Source organism: Staurois parvus, unplaced genomic scaffold (genome assembly GCF_062004578.1).
Source record: "Staurois parvus isolate SC_StPar_1 unplaced genomic scaffold, SC_StPar_1.0 ptg000162l, whole genome shotgun sequence".
Taxonomy (NCBI): domain Eukaryota; kingdom Metazoa; phylum Chordata; class Amphibia; order Anura; family Ranidae; genus Staurois; species Staurois parvus.
The window spans coordinates 2,990,120-3,012,621 of record NW_028317958.1 but is presented as its reverse complement, the minus strand read 5'-3'; positions in this window follow the sequence as shown (position 1 = coordinate 3,012,621).

Here is a 22,502-nt window from a genome sequence, read left to right as displayed (position 1 = left end):
AATGCTAAATGCTCCTAAACGTTACTAAATCCTACAAAAATGCTCCTAACAGCTTTTTTTTCCTCTACATGTACTGCAAAAATGCTAATAAAATGCTAACACTCCTAAAAGCTTTTGAATGCTACTAAAACACTACTAAAAAATGTTATTACCAGCTTTTTTTATCCAGCATTTTTCACAGCGTTTTTGAGCTTAAAGTGATTTTAAAGGCTTTTTTTTAAAAAAAACAAAACAAACGTATCTATACTTACCTTCTCTGTGCAGTGGTTTTGCACAGGGCATCTTGGATCCTCCTCTTCTCAGGCCCTCTGCCGGCACTCCTGGTCCCTCGCTCCCGTCAGGTGACCCCACAGCAAGCAGCTTGCTATGGGGGCACCCGCTGCTCTGTGTATCCATTCAGACATAGAGTTGCGGCTAGGCTCTGCCTCCTCACTGAGCCAATGGCTTCCGCTTCTGTCTCAGCCAATGAGGAAAGGGAGTCCCAGGATAGCTGAGATTCCAGTGCATATTGCTGGATCGAGAGGGGGCTTAGATGAGAATTAGGGGGGGGGGGGCTGCTGCACAGAGAAGGTTTTTTACCTTCATGCATAGAATTCATGAAAGTAAAAAACTTTGCGTCTTTACAGCCACTTTTAAAAAAACGCTAGTGTGCAAGGAGCCTAAGTATGCATCTAATACCTCCTGCTTAGCAGTACCACTCAAGGATTCTGCATTTACATCTCCTTGTAAAACGGTATTAAATACAAAGCCAAAAATGTCATATTTTGCAGCTTACCAATCATTGGATGTGGTGACTGCATTCGTTTTCTTTTTTTAGGTTTCCATCCCTCTGTTTTCACGTGGTGATCTGAGCAGTAACACAGCTACTGTTTTAGGCCCTCTTCACATCTGGCGTTTTGGAATCTCAGGCAGAATCGCTGATCTTCTGCCTGCGATCTCAAATCACACTGCAATATTGGCAAAATTCACCATGTGTGTTTGGATGCCATTCATTTTCAATGGCACCTAAACAATGTTAGTTTCCGCTGTGATCCTCGTGTGATAAATCACGCTGCAATCATGTCAAATGGCATCATGCAAAGCTTGTTGCCCAAAAAGGAGCAGGAGCCAGGGCTGCTGTTTGAAACCATGAGGCCCCATACAGCCAACCTGACAGGGCCACCTTAGAAAAAAAACACAGTTTACTATGCTTCAGTTATGAATGAACACAGTGAGTGACCAGTAATGATAACTCATTGTGTTCATTCACGTAATTCCCCCAGTCTCCATCCTGAAGGATTCTATTGTGTGCTTGCAGCAGGACGGAGAGGAGGGAAGCTGGCACTGTGGGGGCCCTGGCAGCTGGGTGAATCAAATGTGCACAGGAAGGGTGATCGGCATGATGGGTGGGGGGGGGCAATTACTGGAACCGATCCCTTGAAGGGCTCTCCCTTCAGCAGTTGAAAACCAGCAGGAGGGAGAGGAGAAGAATCCAGCTTTCAGAGGCTGCAGAGAGAGCCATAGAGAGGATCAGTTCCAAAAATTGCCCCCCCACTACCGTGCCGATCACCCTCTCTGCCCACATCTGATTCACCCAACAGCCTGGGCCCCGTAAGGAAGGGCTGGTGGTACTCCCTTATCCACAGCCCTGGCAGGAGCTACTTTTGGGTGACAAACTTTGTGCGATGTGGTAAGCTGTGATTGCAGTGCGATTTATCATGTGACAATCATGGCAGAACCATGCCACATTAAGGTACCATCAGGGGTGGACTGACAACTCATGGGACCCCCGGGCAATAGGGGATCATGGGGCCCCTATGTCCTTGCCCACACTCAAACCACACCCAAAAATGCCTATGAAAGGTACCAGGGGCATCTCATGGGGCCCCCTACTGACCCCGGGCCCTTGGGCAGTGCCCGAGTTCTCGAATGGTCAGTCCGCCCCTGCGTACCATTGCAAATGAATGGCACTCGGACACTCGTGGTGCATTTTGCCACTATTGCAGTGTCATTTGAGATCACAAGCAGAATTGCAGTGATTCTGCCTGCAAACTCAAAATGCCAGATGTGAACAGGGCCTTAGAGTGCCATCACTCTGGATGAAGGAGCACAGGAGCACCTTTTGGACTGCAGCATTGTCAGTCTGGGGAAAGGAGGAGTGTTATATATACTAGCAATTTAGATACACTAACAAATGAAAGCCAAACTCAGGCTCACGCTTTATAATCAGTTACAGCAACAGTTTTGTTCCATTTAGAATAAAGGCTTTACATACTGTACATAAATAAAAGCTGATCATTGTAAGCACTCATGTGAGCGATAAATGGTTTGTCTGAACTCTCCAACCGCTTCTTCTGCAGGAGAGCTTGTTGTGTTGAAAAACAACAGACTTATTAGCAGGATCGGCAGGTGAAAATAAAGGAAAGAAAGCCTAAAAAAAAAACCAAATGCAGCCATCACATCTAGGAATTGGTAAGCTGCAATATAATAAACAAGTCGCTTTCCTTTAAAATGACTTTAAATGAATTGCTTCCCTTTAAACATAATCATCCGATGTTCTATGCTCAGCCACAGTGCCAGCGTGTACACGCGTGTCTACTATCATGTGATGCAGTCATACACTGAAATGAAATGCATCACAAGCGTCCTGAGAACAGAGGGGATTATTTGTCTCAAATTTATTATGGCCAATGTTTCCTGATAACCTGCCCTTTGAAAAAATACTTTTCACAGAATTCAAACTGGGGTGTTGTGTGATAAGATTTATTTCACATGATTCCGTCTACAGTGTGTGATCATGTGATTCACCCAATGCGACCAAATGAAAGTCAGTTCATTGTGATTGATGTGATCAGGAAGCGGATTGGTTGCTCCCATTCTCACCGGCAATGTCAAGCTGTGACAGGACATGATCAGGGCAGGAAGTGATGGAAAATTTCCCCAATAAGGACGTATCTAACAATAAAAATCTAAAAGACGACATAACCCTTCCCTGCGTTGTCCAAAAGTACAAAAAATGTATGCCTTGAGCCAGCCATGAAGGCCCCATTCAGACTTTGCACAGCGGGAATGAGCATTCCCACTTGCAATTTTTAAAGTGTGATTTGCATGCAGAAGCACATATCATAGGGCTTCCCATACACTTCAAAGGGCTGCCCTGTGCGCGCTTGCCGCCCCAAAAGAAGCTCCTGGTCCTCTTTGGGTGTCAAGCTTAGCAAGATTTTTAACCATGCGTTTTGCCACTATTGCCGCACAAATCTGTCATGCAGCAATCGTGGCAGAATCTCACCACATTTGGGTTGCCATTAAAGATTAATAGCACCCAAAAGCGGGACACATTCTGCAGCGATTTGGCAGCACAGGCAGAATCACAGCGATTCTGTCCATGATTTCATGGTCTGAGGTCTGTCAGATGTGAAAACTTTGCGCTGTATTGCTTGAACACTATGAAGTTGGGACTTGCAATTTGCCTTTTGTGAACGAAGCCTAAAGCAACCACAAAGAATAGTTCCTGCATTAGAAGGCTGTAAATACCGATCTCTACCAATAGGCAAGTCTTGGAATGGTTGATGCCTTACATCGCAGTAGTGATGTAGGGAGGAACCACTGAGGGCAGTGGTGGACCTGGCACCCAACAACCAACCCATGAGGTCTGTCAGATGTGAAAACTTTGCCGGGTGCTGTATTGCTTGAACACTATGAAGTTGGGACTTTCAATTTGCCTTTTGTGAACGAAGCCTAAAGCAAGCACAAAGAATAGTTCCTGCAATAGAAGGCTGTAAATACCGATCTCTACCAATAGGCAAGTCCTGGAATGGTGGATGCCTTACATCGCAGTAGTGATGTAGGGAGGAACCACTGAGGGCAGTGGTGGACCTGGCACCCAACAACCAACCCATGAGGTCTGTCAGATGTGAAAATTTTGCTGGGTGCTGTATTGCTTGAACACCATGAAGTTGGGACTTGCCGCCCATCAAAGAGGTAATTATGCACAGTCTTCTAATGCAGAGGTCATGTTTTGAAGTGGTTTCCAGAAGATTCAGAGTCGCTTTAATGAGAATGCAAAGTATTTTCAAAAACTTGTTAGATATACAGTATACGTAAAAGGGATCAGTTTGATGGTAATAATCCTGGCAATGTGTTAAATCAAGACTTTGGACAAAATTTTCTGCAGTCCCCCAACATCAAAAAGATGGCCCCATTTTAAGGGGCAGACTGACCATTTGGGTACTCGGGCACTGCCCGAGGGCCCGTGGTCAGTAGGGGGCCCCATGAGATGTCCCTGGTACCTTTCATAGGCTTTTTTGGGTGTGGTTTGAGTGTGGGCAAGGACACTGGGGCCCCTTGATCCTCTATTGCCTGGGAGCCCCATAAGTTGTCAGTCCGCCCCTGTTCACAACCTCCCCCTGAAAATGCCATGTAAATTATGTATCTGTTGATCCAGCCAGTAGAACCCTTGGTTTATAAAGTCCTTCAAAATTAAGCCTGTCCTAGTAAATTTCCCTCTGTGTTGTCACCAATGCAGCCACCTTCCCCACTAGGGTCTCAGAGATATGCCGGGATTTGAACAGTTTGCAAATACGTGAAGGAGGATTATTATCTAAAATTTAACAAAGTGGTTTGTATGAGACATATGTAGGTCATATTTTCAAAACATATAAGAAGCTTTCAGATGGACTTTAATATTTAATATTCTATGGAGGCAATTTACCAAAACTGGTTCACACAGAATCTGGTGCAGCTGTGCATACTAACCAACTGGCTTCTAACTTCAGCTTGTTCAATTAAGGTGTTACTAAACCCAGGACCCAGTATTCACTATATCTGGTCTCCCACAGTACACAAAAGATAGAAGTGCAATTATTTTAGTAAATATAAACTGTTAAATACTTTTTCTCATCAGCAGTTAGAGCAGTCTTGTGGCTTCTGTTAGTGTTCAGTAGAGTACTGGTTAAAGCTTATAGGAGGAGTTTTCATTTTGCTGTAGGAGGATGTAGAACCCCTGACCTCTGTCTAGACAGTGCTGATTGGCCCTGTGCTGATCATATGCACTCTCCCAAGAAAAAAAAAAACAACCTCTGAGCATGTGCAGAGTGACTCCACACATATGTCTAATCAGGAGATAAGAGGGGAACACTGAAAGAAGGGGAGGATCAGAGAAAATAGAATCAAACAGTGTTTTTACACAATGCAGATTAATAACCCCTTAGGTCCCACAGCGAGCTTTACTGCATATACAGACTGATTTTACTGTTGTGGGTTTAGTAACACTTTAAGCTTTGACAATTAAACCTGGAAGCTGATTGGTTACTATGCACAGCTGCACCAGATTCTGTGTGCACACATTTTAACAAATCTTCCCCTTTGCATCTATGTGTAGTTATGTACATAGATGCATAATTATTTGCTGGCCCATGTGTGGATGAAGAAATCTCCTCCGCTGTCTATTGTAGTCTGACAGCCAGCACCCACTGTTCTGCCAACAATTTCCCACCCAGCTTTTTCAGAGTGTAGGACAGGCTTAAATCCCAACTTTGGGTAAATAAAAAAATATTCCTTGCAGTGGGAACATGTATTTGTCACTGATTGATTGCATAGTATGTGGCTTGCAAACAATGTTTGTTTATCTGTATCCATGGAGATTGGTGTGCTATGTAAGCGTGGTGAAGTCCCCTTCAGGGATGTAATGCTTAAGGGAGGAACCTACTAAGTGACATCATCACGCCTAGCCGTTCTGCACTGGAACTGCTAGCGGCGGTCTCTACATTGGCCGTTTGTGATCTATGATTGTCCCATTCTCCAGGGAAGTGGATGCACTCTCTTTTATATGCTGGCTGATTTGAATGTTTTAATATGAGTATATCTAATGGCCTATTTGGTAAATAAAAGGTTTAAATGGAGAGCACTAGATCTGGTTTTATTGTTTTGATGGGCATATGAGGTTCAATGGAGCAGACCTTGTGGTATATGAGCAATTTTCCAGAGACCATTGAGAATGGAAGTGTGGATTAACATCTTTCCAAAGACTTGACCTTGTGGGGTTGATTTATGAAAATTGGAGAGTGCCAAATCTGGTGCAGCTCTGTATAGAAACCAATCAGCTTCCAGGTTTTGTTATCATAGCAAAATAGAACAAGCTGAAGTAAGAAGCTGATTGGCTACCATGCACAGCTACACCAGATTTTGCACTCTCCGATTATAGTAAGTCAACCCCTTATGACTTGGAGGTCTTATTCAAGGTGAACAGATTCACAGACTCTCACTTGGAGGAGGTGTTCACAGATTCATGAGTGGAAAATAACAATATATACTATATACACTGTTCAAAAAATGAAAGGAACACTTTTTAATCAGAGTATAGCATCTGTTGCACATACGGTAAATAATTCAACTGTGCGAAGGATGGGTCAGGTGAAACCAGAAGTGTTTTATTAGGAATGGCTGTAACAAACACAGAAAACCCTTAATTACATGTGACTGGATATGTTCACTGTAATCACTGTCCTCTATACCTTACTAAATATTTCCATATACATTAATAAGTATTTTCATATACTTGAATAAACATCTTTAATTGCAATACTGAATATCTAGACCTCTGCAGATATGCTAGTGACCTATTCTGCATAACAATAGGGTATTACAATAGAGAAATCACGTTCCCTGTATCTTAGCGCCAAATCACATAGCTGCAATCTATATTCACATTTATGCTACAAGTAATCTGATTGTATAATAGTAACAGCGACATTTACTGACCACCAGGGTACATGTTAAGTCATTTTGTCCTATTTATCATGTTAAACAGCCTCCTGCTTACCTGTAACAAACACAGAAAACCCTTAATTACATGTAACTGGATATGTTCACTGTAATCACTGTCCTGTAGGAAACAAAGTGTTAGACTTTTGGTTCCCACTTCTGTGTCTTTCTATTATCACAGGAAGTAGTTCTGCCCTCTTGTGATGGTACAATAAAAAATGCATTGACAAAGATATATTACTGTTATATTAGGTATTAGGCTTTGGATTTAAATTGTATGGGGCTGCCTATTTTCTATACCTCTTACACATCAAGTCAATTAAACTCCTGGGATATTAATCTGGTCAGTTAAGTAGCAGAGGGGGTTGTTAATCAGTTTCAGCCGCTTTGGTGTTAATGAGATTAACAACACGTGCACTAGATGGGCAACAATGAAACAACCCCCAAAACAGGAATGGTTTTACAAGTGGAGGCCACTGACATTTTTTTCATTCTCATCTTTTCTGACAGTTTTTCACTAGTTTTGCATTTGGTTAGGGTCAGTATCACTACTGGTAGCATGAGGCGATACCTGGACCCTACAGAGGTTGCACAGGCAGTCCAACTCCTCCAGGATGGCACAGAAGGTTTTCTGTGTCTGCCAGCACAGAGCATGGAGGAGATTCCAGGAGACAGGTAATTACTCTAGGAGAGCTGGACAGGCCCGTAGAATGTCCTTAACCCATCAACAGGACCGGTATCTGCTCCTTTGTGCAAGGAGGAACAGGATGAGCACTGCCAGAGCCCTACAAATGACCTCCAGCAGGCCACTGGTGTGAATGTCTCTGACCAAACAATCAGAAACAGACTTCATAATGAAGCTTACCTGTAGGTAAAATTAATATCTTCTAAACATGCACCGTTAGATATTCTACAGAGCTGTGGCCAGTGACATCACCGGTGCATGTGCTCTGAAGGGACGGCATACTTGTGCCATTCTTTCAGAGCTCTGTGCCGTGGCCGAAACTTCCAAGTACATGAGCATTGGTGTCTCAGCCATTCAATCGGCTGCATCCCAGGAACCCGGAAGAAAAACAGGTGAAGATGGAAGCCCTGTCAGTGGTGCTGCAGAGATCATTTTAAGGTAAGTTTCACATAATGTGCTAGTATACAATGCATACTAGCACATTATGATATTACCTTTCAGAAAAATTGTAAAAAATAATTGTAAGAAATATAGTAAAAAAATAAAAATAAAAAAACTACCGACACCAGTGGAAGAACTACCAGGGTCACAAAGGTCGCACTTGTAACCAGGCCCTGACATTCCGCCACTGGACTCGGAGGGAAGGGCCCTGGCTGAGGATCAAGGGGGCCCTTCATGGTTTCTTGAACGGGGGCCCTGAAGATTCTAGTTATGCCACTGGTGTAGGCCATTTATGTACTTCCTGAAGCCTGACTGGAACACTCATAGGATGTTGCTAGGACATTGCTAAGAGAAGCCTAGTCATTACTGCTCACCTCCACCATCACAGGATTGAGTTTTCATGCATTAAGTTCAAAGCTACTTCATCAAGGGAGAGAAAAAGCACGTGAGGGCATTTGAATCAGAGGAAGAACTCACTCATGTGATGGAGGTGAACAGTAATGACTAGCTTTCTCTTAGCAACGTCATGGGAGTATTCCAGTCAGGCTTTGGGAGGTATGTAAACAGCCTACACCTATAGCAAAGGCTTTATTAACCACCTCCCACCTGCCATATAGTAATATGATGGACGCAAGGTGGTTCTCTTGTTCTGGTAGGACATCATATGACGTCCTCCCATTCTAACCGCGCATGCGCGGCTCCCGAAGCGCGGCAATCAGAGATGCGCTGTGTCCCTTGGACACAGCGGATCACCGATCCACGGAAAGAGCCAAAGATGTCGGCTCGGTCATGTGATCAGCTGGGTCCAATCACAGCTGATCACATGTAAACAGGGAAATGCCGGTTATCGGCATTTCTCTCCTCTCGAGCTATCACGCTGACAGTTTCCGCGGAGGGTACATGTACACTGATCATCAGAGCACTGATGATCAGTGTGCCCTGATGATCAGTGTAGCCCCAGCAGTGCCACCTGTCAGTGTCTATCAGTGCCAGCTGTCAGTGCTCATCAGTGCCACGTGCCAGTGCCCATCAGTGCCACATCAATGCCACATATCAGTGCCTACCAGTGCACATGAATGCCACATATCAGTGCCACCTATTAATGCCAATCAGTGCCACCTATCAGTGCTGCCAATCAGTGCCGCCTATCAGTGCGCATCAGTGCCGCCTCTCAGTGCCAGTCAGTGCCACCTAACAGTGCCAGTCAGTGCCGCCTATTAGTGCCAGTCAGTGCCGCCTATCAGTGCCAGTCAGTGCCGCCTATCAGTGCTGCCTTTCAGTGCCCATCAGTGATGCCTGCCAATGCCCATCAGTGCCACCTACCAGTGCCTCCTCATCTGTGCCCATCAGTGCCACCTATCAATGTCCATCAGTGCAGCCTATCAGTGCCCATCACTGCAGCCTCATTAGCGCACATCAGTGAAGGAGAAAAATCACTTATTTACAAAAGTTTATAACAAAAACTAAGAAAAAACTTTTTTTTTTTCAAAATTTTCATTGGTTTTTGGTTTGTTTAAGAAAAAATTAAAAACCCAGAGTTGGTTAAATACCACCAAAATAAAGCTCTATCTGTCACAATAAAATGATAAAAATGTCATATGGGTGCAGTGTTGCATGACCGCTCAATTGTCATTCAAAGTGCAACAGCGCTGAAAGCTGGAAATTGGCCTGGGCAGGAAGGGGGTATAAGTGCCCTGTAGGCTTGTGGTTAAACTTTAGTCAAAGCTGCAGTTTGTTTTTTCTACAGACACCCCTTACCTACATAGGCAGTTTTTGGCAAAGGTGAACTAACCCTTTAAGACCAATAAAAAGTAATGTTCTGTGGTAAAGTGGTCTTAGCAGAGAGGGGTTCCTTTGGGAGCCAACAATTGTGTGATTATAGGCTCCATTTATATACTATAGCCTTGAGCAGGAGGCTGACACTGCAATGAATTTAGAGAGATGGTGGAGCTTGCACCAGTGAATACAATGACCTGAATTTTTGTAGAATCCATAAAATAAGGATGCTGGCTACCACAGGGATTTAGATTAAAGAAAAGCCATAAGACCAGATCAATAATGAAACAAAAAAACCTTTTAGGGGAACCTTCTGAATCCACCTGAAAGTATGCTCAGGGCTGTGCGTCATTATTTTTTAAGGCAAGGCACTGCTGCACTTTTATTAAATAAGTCTTTACTTTAATCAAGAGAAATTATCTGTTCTGCACTTTTTTATTTGACATCCACAGCAGTTTTTTCTCACGTGGTGGCCTTCACAGCGTCCCTGGAAACTGTTTTCATCTACACGGATGCAGCAGAGGAAGCAACACTGTGCTGGGCTCACCTCTCCCATGATATCACTCTTCTCTGAATGAGCAGGGAGTGCCATTCCTAAAAGGTTCATAAAAACGCACCAAGTCTTCTGACCTCAGTGGACTTCCTCATTGTTTCCTGTGTTTAGTTACTGTATCCAGACACTGCGTTACATAATGACAGAACATTATATTAAAACAGTAGCAAAGTCCAAAAAAGAAAAAATGTGGCCCCTGGGTGGTTTAACCCCTTCATGCCTAAGGGTTAAACAAATCTAAATGCCTAAGCACAATTTTGCAACGTTGACATGTGTTAGTAAAACCGTACATATCATCACAGCTATTTTGTACATCCAGGTGAATTGTACCTTGTTTTTTTCTGGACAAATTGGGCTTTCATTTGGTAGTAAGTGGTAATGGATATCTCCTGATTTTTTTCCTATTATCAAAGGAAAACTGGCCCAAAATAGAAAAAAAATTTTTGTTTTATTTTTAGCTGTGTGTTTCTTGTTACTACCATAACCTACCAAAGAACAACCCAAAATAAATTCTGCAGCTCTTGACGATCGCAGCAATACCATATATGTGTATGTTATTTGTTGTTTGTACCCGTAGTACAGCCCAGAAACAATAGTGCGCATTTTGTTTTTGTTTGTTCTTACCTAAACACACTGACACTAACATCAATTTTTTTTTTTTTAAATCCTGACCTTTGACCCTGACATTGACCCAAACACTTACACTGGCACTGAACTAGATCAAACCTTGATCTAGGTATTTTTTATTTTATTTTTTAATATTTATTTAATCATCTTTTTTTTTTTTACAAACATTTTTTCCCCCCTCTATGCCTGGAGTTAGAGAGATAGAATGTATCTCTCTCCTCCATTCTGAGAGAGAAAAAAACAATGAAGGGGCTAGGCTGTACAGTGACTGTACCAATCAGAGGCTATCACAGTGATCATGTGACCCGGAATCGGGAGTCCCGGATCCCAATAGTTGGAATGGGACCCAGTGCTCTCAGTTACACCGCGGTCTTTGTGCTGCAGCAGAAAGACAGGTACGCAAATATGCGGCCCCACGGAAAAAAATCCAGTTCTGTGAGGCCGCATATTTGTGTTATGTCGGCGTCAAGGGGTTTAGCCACAATATGTTAGTTTGTACTGCATACTAGCACATTATGACAGACCTACCGTAAAACAAAGCCCTCCAACGGTGCACTGTCACAGCTATTGGCGCTTCAATCTTCACTTGGTCTTACCTTGGCGTTCGTGGGCTCTGGCCATTTGAATAGCTGGGCTGTGATCACGTAACTCGTGATGTGATGACATCACAGTTGCATCACAACACTCTCAATGGACAGCATACTCAATATGCCGTCCATTCAGAGCACAGTCCACAGTGCAGTGGTGTCACCAGCCTCTACAAATGTGATATCACCTAAATGGTACACATTTAGGAGAGATTCACTGTACCTACAGGTAAACCTTATTATAGGTTTACCATTAGGTACAAGTCATAAAGCAGACTTTACTACTGCTTTAAAAGAGAACTAAAGGCAAGCCTTTTATTTTTAATTTGGACAGAATAAGGGAAGGTTATAACCCCTGTCATTATTTTGTCCCATTGGGGAAGATTTCCATTCATTTCTTGAAAAGGGAGGAAAGGGGGAGGAAAAGCCTCCAAAGTGGGAATCTCTGGTTGTCACCTGAACTAGTGTCCCCAAAGGCACACTTTTTCATTATTCCTCTTCTGGTTAGTAGAGATAGTAGGTCCAGTTAGTTTATTCAGTCACCATATCCCTAAAATAATAAACATGATAAAGAGAAAAGAAAAGAAACTGGATTTTAATGGTGCTGATACCTTCCTTCAGAACAGGTCAAACAAATGTTTGTACTATAAAAACATCAAATTTTATTAGAAAATTTCATGTAAAAAGTATGGCAGGGAAACAAATCCCCCGAAAAAAAACACACAAATGTAAATATAAAGATAGACCATATGGATGTTATGCAAGATCCCCCATGAAAGCACCTCCCCACCTCCAGTATAACATTTCATAATGTCACATAAACCATAAGTATATATATACACAGTTGTGTTCACAATAATAGCAGTCAGACATCACTAACCTGATCAATCACTGTTTTTGGTAGAAATGATATTTCTACATGGCAAATAATTTACTAGCAGGTGTAGTAGAATAATAGAAATCCAACAGACCCAACAGTCATGACATGCATGCTGCTGATTCTGTGTAATTGAATCATTAATTGAAAGGGGCATGTTCAAAATAATAGCAGTGTGGAGTTCTATTAGTGAGGTCATTTATTCTTTGAAAAACAGGTGGCAATTATTGCCCTTATTTAAGGAAGGAAGGCAGCAAATGTTGTACATGCTGGTTACAGTGCATTTCTCTCTGAAATTCTGAGGAAAATGGGTCGTTCCAGACATTGTTCAGAAAAACAGCATACCTTGATTAAAAAGTTGATTGGAGAGGGGAAAACATATAAAGAAGTGCAGAAAATGATAGGCTGCTCAGCTAAAATGATCGCAAATGCTTTAAAATGGCAACCAAAACTTGAAAGACATGGAAGAAAGCAAAAAACTACCAAAAAAACTACCATTCGAATGGATAGAAGAATAGCCAAAATGGACTCAAGGGCCAACAATCAGCTCCAGGAAGATCAAAAGAAGGTGTAAAGTTACCTGTGAGGACTGTTACAATTAGAAGACGCCTATGTGAAGCCAAGCTATCTGCAAAAAGCCCCCGCAAAGTCCCACTGTTGAAAAAAAGACATGCTTATGAGGTTACAATTTGCCAAAGAGCACATTGACTGGCCTAAAGAGAAATGGTGCAACATTTTGTGGACTGATGAAAGTAAAATTGTTCTTTTTGGGTCTAGTGGCCGGAGACAGTTTGTCAGACGACCCCCAAACACTGAATTCAAGCCACAGTACACTGTGAAGACAGTAAAGCATGGTGGTGCAAGCATCATGATATGGGGATGTTTCTCATACTACGGTGTTGGGCCTATTTATCGCATACCAGGGATCATGGATCAGTTTGAATACATCAGAATACTTGAAGAGGTCATGCTGCCTTATGCTGAAGAGGAAATGCCCTTGAAATGGGTGTTCCAACAAGACAACGACCCCAAACACACCAGTAAACGTGCAACATCTTGGTTCCAGACCAACAAGATTGACGTTATGGAGTGGCCAGCCCAATCCCCGAATCTTAATCCAATAGAAAACTTGTGGGGTGACATCAAAAATGCAGTTTCTGAGGCAAAACCAAGAAATAGAGAAGAACTGTGGAATGTAGTCCAATCATCCTGGGCTGGAATACCTGTTCACAGGTGCCAGAAGTTGGGTGACTCCATGCAACACAGATGTACAGCAGTTCTCAGAAACAGTGCGACTACAACCAAATATTCATTAAGTGATTCAAAGGAAAGCAAAATCTTCAAACATTTTTCAGTTTATATAGTAAATGTTTGAGTTTGTAAAGAAGAATACAAACACTGCTATTTTTTTGAACAGTCTAATATTCACATTTCCTAAATTTTTTTAGAGGAACAACACAAATTTGATATATTTTTCTTCATGTTTTGATTTGGAATAGAATGTGTAGTGTTCCCAATGCATTTGTGTGTATGGAAATAAAAGCTATTAGAAGGATTTTGAGCTTTATTCACTTTTTTCAACACACTGCTATTATTTTGAACACAACTATATATATATATATATATATATATATATATATATATATATATATATATATATCAGGAAGGGGGTGCAGAATCCCAAAGTGTTTCACACTTTAGATTCTTTAGGGGTGCAAGGGGTGCAATCAGTATGGCTAAATCATGAGTCCCACTGGGTTTGCCCAATTGAGGGGGGGGCTCAGTTGAAACCAGCACACTAATCTCACCAGGACTGGCAATAAGCATGGAGGGCAATAGATGGAACAAACACTTGAAGTGACGTCCAATGACCTGGTCCAGAGGTACCAGGAGTGCCACACAGAGGAGGTAACAGCGTTCCCCAATGTCCAGCATGAAAATCATGCAAAATCTTGCCATGCAATCATGACCGTCATCCCAGCTGCCACAGGTGAGATGCCAGGGTAGCTAGGATGACGGCCAATATTGCATGGAAGACCCATAGAAGAAATAGGGGTGCAGAGGTCACTGGGTTAGGAAGGCATGGAGAGCATTAAAAAAAAAAATTCAAACCCTTTTCTTCCTTTACTAAATTTGTGGCTTGTTAGATTTTCCATCATTTTCTTGTCGTGGGGAGTGTGGAAATCTCCCCAGTATGGACACAGACAGCAGTACAAATCTGACAAAGGTTCTAAACTTCTCCCACTCTGTCCAAAACTAGCTAAAAAGCTTTGGCTGGTGTTAAGCTTTTTTTTTTTTTTATATCAATGGTAAAACAAATCAAAAAACTAAAGAAAAAAACTTTAAAAAAAATGAAATTAAATATATAATTTATTTTAATACATTTACATATAAAACATTTAAAACATTGAGCTAAAACTGAACCCCATGCTATTATTGTTTCCCTTTAAATGACCAATGAAATCTTTCGTCATTTCAAATCACATTTCTATACAAGTTATTCCCTGTCGTCGGTTTCCATTTTCACAGACTTTTCTTAAATATTTTCCAGATAGTCATCTAGTCCAATTTTATTTTTTTCCCTGTGAGGCAAGGAGAAAACAAAAACTTATTACGCAGATGGATTGAAGTATATTTTTATACAAACAATAGCACTAAAAGAAGACAAATAGGACCTCAAAACACAATAACTCATTTTGTATGGATCAGGTGGTAACATAATACATTTAATGACGTTTGGGTTTGTTTGCATCCGCTTAATTTTGTTACAAAATCAAAATGAATGACCTAGAACATCTTTCAGTAAGAATTTGTGCCGTTCTATTAGGCGGCTGGATCATCAAGGCTCCCTAATGGTAAAGTATGACTGTTTGTTCAGCTTTTACACCAGACCTATGCAAATGTAACATTTTGTACAGGATCCAGAGAGAGATGGAGCAAATTAACCAATAATTGGGGTTAGAGTTTAAAAGTGAACTCCAGCTTCCCCCCCCCCCCCCCACTTCAGTCTTGTACAGGTGCTTGTCCTGGACTGAAATTTACTCTGATTTTACTGCACACTGTGAGCTTCTGCTGGGCAGCTGTGTAGCATAGGACCCTGGTGTAGGACATGACAGCTCTATGGATGGTACCTGGAGCCACTAGAGGCCTTTCATATAAAGTGGGACAAGTGACCACTGCCCAGGCCTAGGAACCTGTGTGTGGAACCAGCGGGGCGTATTTGGAGCTTCAGCTTGTAGCCCCTGTAGAACTGTCTTGTAGGCCCTGGTGCCAGGAACTGGCTGGACCTGGATGCCAGGGGACCAATAAGTATCTTATATATTTTCTATCATCCTGTAACGTCAGATCAGGTATGGTGAAATATGAGGAATCTTACCAGGTTACTGCCACTGACTGACCCAGCATAACCAAACCACCACACACCTCTGCCCTGAACACACTCCACAACTATTGGCTGTGGCCCTCCAATGTCTTGAGGAGACCATACAATCAGTCCAGCATACTGAAGGCAATTTTGCTGGTATTTACGACTATTTGCAGCTATACAGAAAACTAAGCCCATTTTATTTGTGAATAGTCTTCTCCAAACACGTCAACGAGTCACTTCTTCATTTTATGCATTTTACTGAGCAATTGGACAATTTAGAGAGTGAATGGCACTTGGCTCTTGTATGACAGTTAATATGGTGATCAACTTTTCCTCATAAAGGGTATCTGAGGAGGGGTGCTGCGGTGCTTGTGATGCTGGGTGTAATAAACTATGGCAAACTTCCTGTGTCCTTTGGACTGCAAGCCAGAGGCTTATTATTATTATACAGTATTTATATAGCGCCAAAGGGTATGCTCAGCGCTGTACAGTAGCAAGGGGGACAGAACATGAGACAAGACAGTAACAGTACAATACACGAGGGGTTCGAGGGCCCTGCTCTTTCGAGCTTACAATCTAGGAGGGAGGGGAAGGTGGTACAGGAGGAGATGGCTGTGGGGGATGGAGTGGTGGGAGGAGTGGAGGAGGTTAGTTGTTAGGTGAGGTCGGGTGTTAGGTGAGGTTGGGGTAGGTTTTCAGGGTGCGCCTGAAGGTGAGGGTAGGTGACAGTCTGATGGATTGGGGTAGGGAGTTCCAGAGGATGGGGGAAGTCCTGGAGAAATCCTGCAATGGGACGTGGGAGGAGGAGACCAGGGAGCTAGAGAGTAGGAGGTCCTGTGAGGAGCAGAGGGCACGGGTAGGGTAGTATTTGGGTATCAGGTCAGTTATGTAGTTTGGGGCGGCATTGTGAATAGCTTTGTAGAATAGCTTTGTGAATGGCTTATCCACTTGTTCCCGAAAGGGAAAGGCATGTAATGTGTCTTCCTACATGTCACTATAACTAATGTCCAGAATGGTTCAGAACAGGGAAAAATTACTCGAAGTGGAAGTCCTTGGAGGTAGGTTGTTTCTTACATAGTCTTGATCCTGCCCTTGCCCTTTTTCTTACTGTATGGGGTTCAACACCACTCCCTGGAAGGGCACAGCTATGTGAGCCTTCTCACTACCATGATTGTGAGTTGGTCCTCTCTGTTGCCTTCCCATCCCCAGGTTCAGGATTCTGACTCCTTATAGTGGAATTTTCTTGTCCCCCCAGAAGGGAAGCCCACCTGATGTGTGTGTACTGCTAAATGGAAAAATGCTCCCATCCCCTGTCTCTTCCATACAGGACTCCCCCTAAAATGGCATAGCACCTGAAATATGCGTATATCATGACCACACCACAATGGCTGCCCAGTCCTTTGGATATTCCTGTGAAGTTTTCAGTTTTAGTACATAATAGGATTCTGTAGATTTACTGACCCTAATCAAATTTGCAGATCTAGATTTATGACCTCAGTCTGACTTTCCTAATCTTTGTTTTTGGGTCAATGACTTGGAAAGTATGGCAGAGAGAGCCAGACAGCTAGGAGAGGGAAAACAGTCTCCATATTTATCTTACTATAAGTTTCCAGAGTTATCTCTACAATGGCTCATTTACACTAGTGTTAGCCCTCAAGAGGAATCCCTGTTAAGTTGTCTCCTCCCTGCCAGTTTGAACCCCTAAAAGCTCATACCACCGTGATGCAACATTCTATGCGGTTGCAGGGCCAATCCCAGCATTTTCCCATGCACTTGAATGGGTTCTGTTTTGCGAGTGGTACTACCTGCCGATACAAGGGGTTTAAATTTTGCCATGGCCATGAAGCAAAGCATTGTTGACACACATGTGTACAAGTTTGTCTGGCATTTTTTTACCACCATCCCCAACCACAAGTTTAAACAAGCCCCTATCATATCCAAGTTATATTTTGAAGCCCTTCCCAATCCCCTGGGTAGAAATGGTTACTATCTCATTTAGTCTACAGGTCCAGCCCTCACTGGCTCCTCCTGCTGACTACGTCATTGCTGTGTCCCACAATTGCATAAAAGTTAGAAGGAGGAACCAGTGAAGCTGCAGGGAACCAAGGGGATTGACATTCCTGAAAGGGCCAATTTCCCATCAGACTTCAGGGAAGGATTTACAATTAACCACTTGCCACCTGGCCACAGTACTGTTACTGCGAGTGGGTGCCAGCTGCAACCTCAGCGATGTACTGGTACGTCTCTGAGCACATGCACTGTGCCATCCTGTGACTGCTGTGTCCACCATGTCTGCTATGAGCAGTTGGGGTATCATGTGATTGCTTTGATTGGTCTAGCAATCAGATGGTTACATGTATGCAATACAGTCGTGAATGACTTTCTTTGGGCGGCAGGGGAGGTAATATCCACACTCTTTTTTTTACAGATATAGCTTTTTCTAGGGAACTTGATACAGAGACAAGGTCAGTTTAATGAATAGGGTTTAGGTTACCAGACTATTTATCACCATCTTACTTGATCAAGGGGCCTCAAGTACAGCTGCTGAAATCACTAAAGGGGCGTACATAATATTCAATCAATGTAATGCCAAAGTAAACTGTCAGAGACTGCAGACATGCAGCAGTGTTGTTCAGAGACTATGGGCATGACACCAATGGTTGGAGACTGCAAACATGCTACAAGCAGGGGCGGACTGACCATTTGGAAACTCGGGCACTGCCCGAGGCCCCGAGGTCAGTAGGGGGCCCCATGAGATGCCCCTGGTACCTTTATCATAGGCTTTTTTGAGTTTGGGCAAGGACACAGGGGCCCCATATCCCTTATTGCCCGGGGGCCCCATGAGTTGTCAGTCCACCCCTGGCTACAAGAGATAGTGAGAGACTCCAGACATGCTACAAAAGAGGGTCAGAGACTGCAGACATGCTACAAGAGATGGTCAGGGACTGCAAACATATTACAGGAGATGGTTTGAGACTGCAGACCTTCTTCAAAAGGTAGGAGACTGCAGGCATGCTATAGAAGATGGTCAGAGACTGCAGACATGTTACAAGAAATGGTCAGAGACTTTAAACATGCTACAGGAGATGGTTAGAGACTGCAGACATGCTACAGAAGATAAGAGATTGCAGACATGGTACAGAAGATGGTCAGAGACTGCAGACATGCTACAAAAGATGGCCAGAGACTGCAAACATGCTGCAAGAGATGGTCAGAGACTGCAGACAAGCTACAAGAGAGGGTCAGAAACTGCAGACGTGCTACAAGAGATGGTCAGGGACTGCAAACATATTACAAGAGATGGTCAGGGACTGCAAACATATTACAAGAGATAGTCCAAGACTGCAGACATTCTACAAAAGGCAGGAGACTGCAGGCATGCTATAGAAGATGGTCAGAGACTGCAGACATGCTACAAGAAATGTCAGAGACTTTAAACATGCTACAGGAGATGATTAAAGACTGCAGATGTGCTACAGAAAATAGGAGACTGCATACATGGTACAGAAGATGGTCAGAGACTGCAGACATGCTACAGAAGATGGCCAGAGACTGCAGACATGCTACAAGAGATGGTCAGAGACTGCAAACATACTACAGAAGATGGCCAGAGACTGCAGACATGCTACAGAAGACAGGAGACTGCAGACGTGCTACACGAGATGGTCAGGGACTACAAGCATGCCACAAGAGAAGGTTAGATACTGCAGACATGGTAAAAGAGATGGTCGAAGACTGCAGACATGATGTAAGAGATGGTCGACGACAAAAATGACAAAAAATTTACAAAAATAGGATAGTGTGAAAAAAATAAACCTCACTATTTATCTACTAGAATCCAGTCTAAAGAATATTTGTATTTCATTGGTAAACATCCAGGTAAGGAAAACACAGACTACAAGAGCCCTGAAGGCAGCAGAGTAAGTGTCAAAGGGCTGCATGTGGCCCATGGGCTGAAGGTTGGGTTCCATGGGTATAATACATCAATAGAAACCTTTTGCTGAAAGATCCCTTGAACCAAAAGGCTGCTTTCTGCATAACTGGAGCCATTTTTTTTTTTCAGTCCATAAGATAACGGTCTATGTGTTGTGTGGTCAGGTTTTTCGCCTATTGCAATCTATATAAAAGTTCAGCTTAGACGTTCGCAGTGTTGATATAATGTAGCCTTTGAGACTGCTAATACGGAAGTAATGACATTGGATTATACCATGAAAATATCTTCTGTTTACTATCTTCCAGATGCTGAGTTGCAGACTTCGCCCCTGATTAACACACTGACTTTTCACGCAACACATGGCGCACCACGGTTCAGAATAATAAAAACAATCAACAATCGCGTAAGTCTTTTTTACTAAATGTAATTAAACAACAGGGAAACAGTCATAGAGATTAACAGAGTTGTTAATTGATCTACTATAAGAGCATTGAAATACACCACCAAACACTACTTTGTGATAAAATAGCAAAGAATACCTGAAGATAGTAATATTCTATTGGCTGACAATGTCTGAATTTGATTTTCCTAAGAACCCCCCTCTCCTCCCCCCTTTTCAGATCCATGTTTTTTTACATGGAAAGGTGTTTATAGCCTAGGTTCAATTTTAAAGCTGGAGTTAAGAAAATGTAAATGTTTGTATAGTTACATTGGTCCAGCTTAGTCCAATGTACAGTGAAGGAAATAAGTATTTGATCCCCTGCTGATTTTGAATGTTTGCCCACTCACAAAGAAATGATCAGTCTAAAAATCAAATGGTAGGTGTATTGTAACATCCTCACTGTTCTCATGATCATTGACACTCCACGAGGTGAGATCTTGCATGGTGCACCAGACCTAGGGAGACTGACAGTTGTTTTGTGTTTCTTCCATTTGCGAATGATTGCACCAACTGTTGTCACCTTCTCACCAAGCTGCTTGGCGATAGTTTGGTAGCCCAGTCCAGCCTTGTGTAGGTCTACAATCTTGTCCCTGACATCCTTGGGCAGTTTTTTGGTCTTTGCCATAGTGGAGAGTTTGTAATTTGATTGTTTGATTGCTCCTGTTGACAGGTGTCTTTTATACAGGTAAGAAAATGAGATTAGCAGCACTCCCTTTAAGAGATTGCTTCTAATCTCATTTAGTTACCTGTATGAAAGACACCTGGTAGCCAGAAATCCTGCTGAATGATAGGGGATCAAAATACTTATTTCCCTCATGAACATGCAAATCAGTGCATAATTTGTTACACATGCATTTATTTTGGATTTTTTGTACCTATTCTGTCTCTCGGTGTTACAATACACCTACCATTCGATTTTTAGACTGATCATTTCTTTGTGAGTGGGCAAACATTCAAAATCAGCAGGGGATCAAATACTTATTTCCTTCACTGTAAGTACGTATGTGCCATACCTGTGGGATCCCCATGGAAACTGGAAATCACTGTAGTAGGCACTGCTACTACAGTAATCACCACTAGTTTCTGGATCCTTTGCAAAGCGGCTGCCCTGTTGCTTACTAGACACAAGAGATCGCTCACTCTGTATGGGCGCAATTCAGAGAACATCTAACATTTTCTTAAAGATTGTTAAGTGTTCTCTGGTTGGACAAGGTGGAGATCATGACATCAACACCCACGTCTTTACCGACTCTCCACCTCATCCAGTCAGAGAACACTTTGCATTCACTGAGAAAATGCAAAGTGTTCCCTGAATGGTGCCCATGCTGAGTGAGTGACCTACTGAGGTGACAGTGCAGCAGGGTAGCTACTGAGCACTGGACCCAGAAGCGAGTAGAGATCACAGTAGTAGCCATGTCTGCTACAGTGATTTCTTACTTCCACGGGGATCCCAGAGGCAGGGGTGGACGGACAACTCATGGGGCCCCTGGGCAATAGGGGATCATGGGGCCCCTGTGTCCCTGCCCAAACTCAAAAAAGCCTATGAAAAAGGTACCAGGGGCATCTCATGGGACCCCCTACTGACCCCAGGCCCTCGGGCAGTGCCCGAGTTTCCAAATGGTCAGTCCGCCCCTGCTCACAGGTATGACACATACCAGGTATGACCATAGCCTCCTGGAATAACATCACACATCCCAGGAGGCTACAGGACCTCCTTGCAGTCTAGATCTTGAGCATGTGCCAGGGGGGGAGGGTGGCTGTAAGTGATCAGGAAGCGACAGCCGGATCCTGGCATGGAAGACAAGAAGCTTTGAGAAGAATCTGCTTCACGGAAAACAGCGCTGGACTTCATGGGTTGGTGAGCATGTGTTACTTAAAAGTCAGCGGTTACAGTACTTGCAGCTGCTGACTCTTACTTTTCCCCTAGCTGGATGTAGTTCCCCTTTAAGGCATCATTTAGGGTCAACATCTTCTTCCTGGACTGAGCTGATGGCTCAGATTTAATGCAATTATGTAAATACTGATGCATGTGCAGTTTTTGCCCGCGTTCATAAATCTCTGACCAAATAAGTCCCCTCTTTATTGCTATGAAGCTACAATGTTGCAATCTGATAAGGGTCCATGCACACTGGGCTTAGAAAACGCTGCTTCTACAGGAGTTTTGCATTTTGTCTGTAGAAGCAGCTTAATGTTATCCTATGTGTTTATGCATATTAGAAGGTTTAGAGGCATATTGTAAGCACAGCGTTCAGAGGCAGAAAAAAACCCTTCTGGGTTGCGTTTGAGAGGACGTTTTGTGTAGAAAAAAAAAACGCTAACTGCTCCTAAACGCTTGTACAAAAACGCTCTATATGAGCAGTTTGTTCTGCCAGGAGAACTGCCACTTTTTTAAGCCCAGTGTGCATGGACCCTCACTGGGGGGAATGGAGACTAAGGAAATGTTTCTTCCTCCCTGCAGCAGACTGACTATGT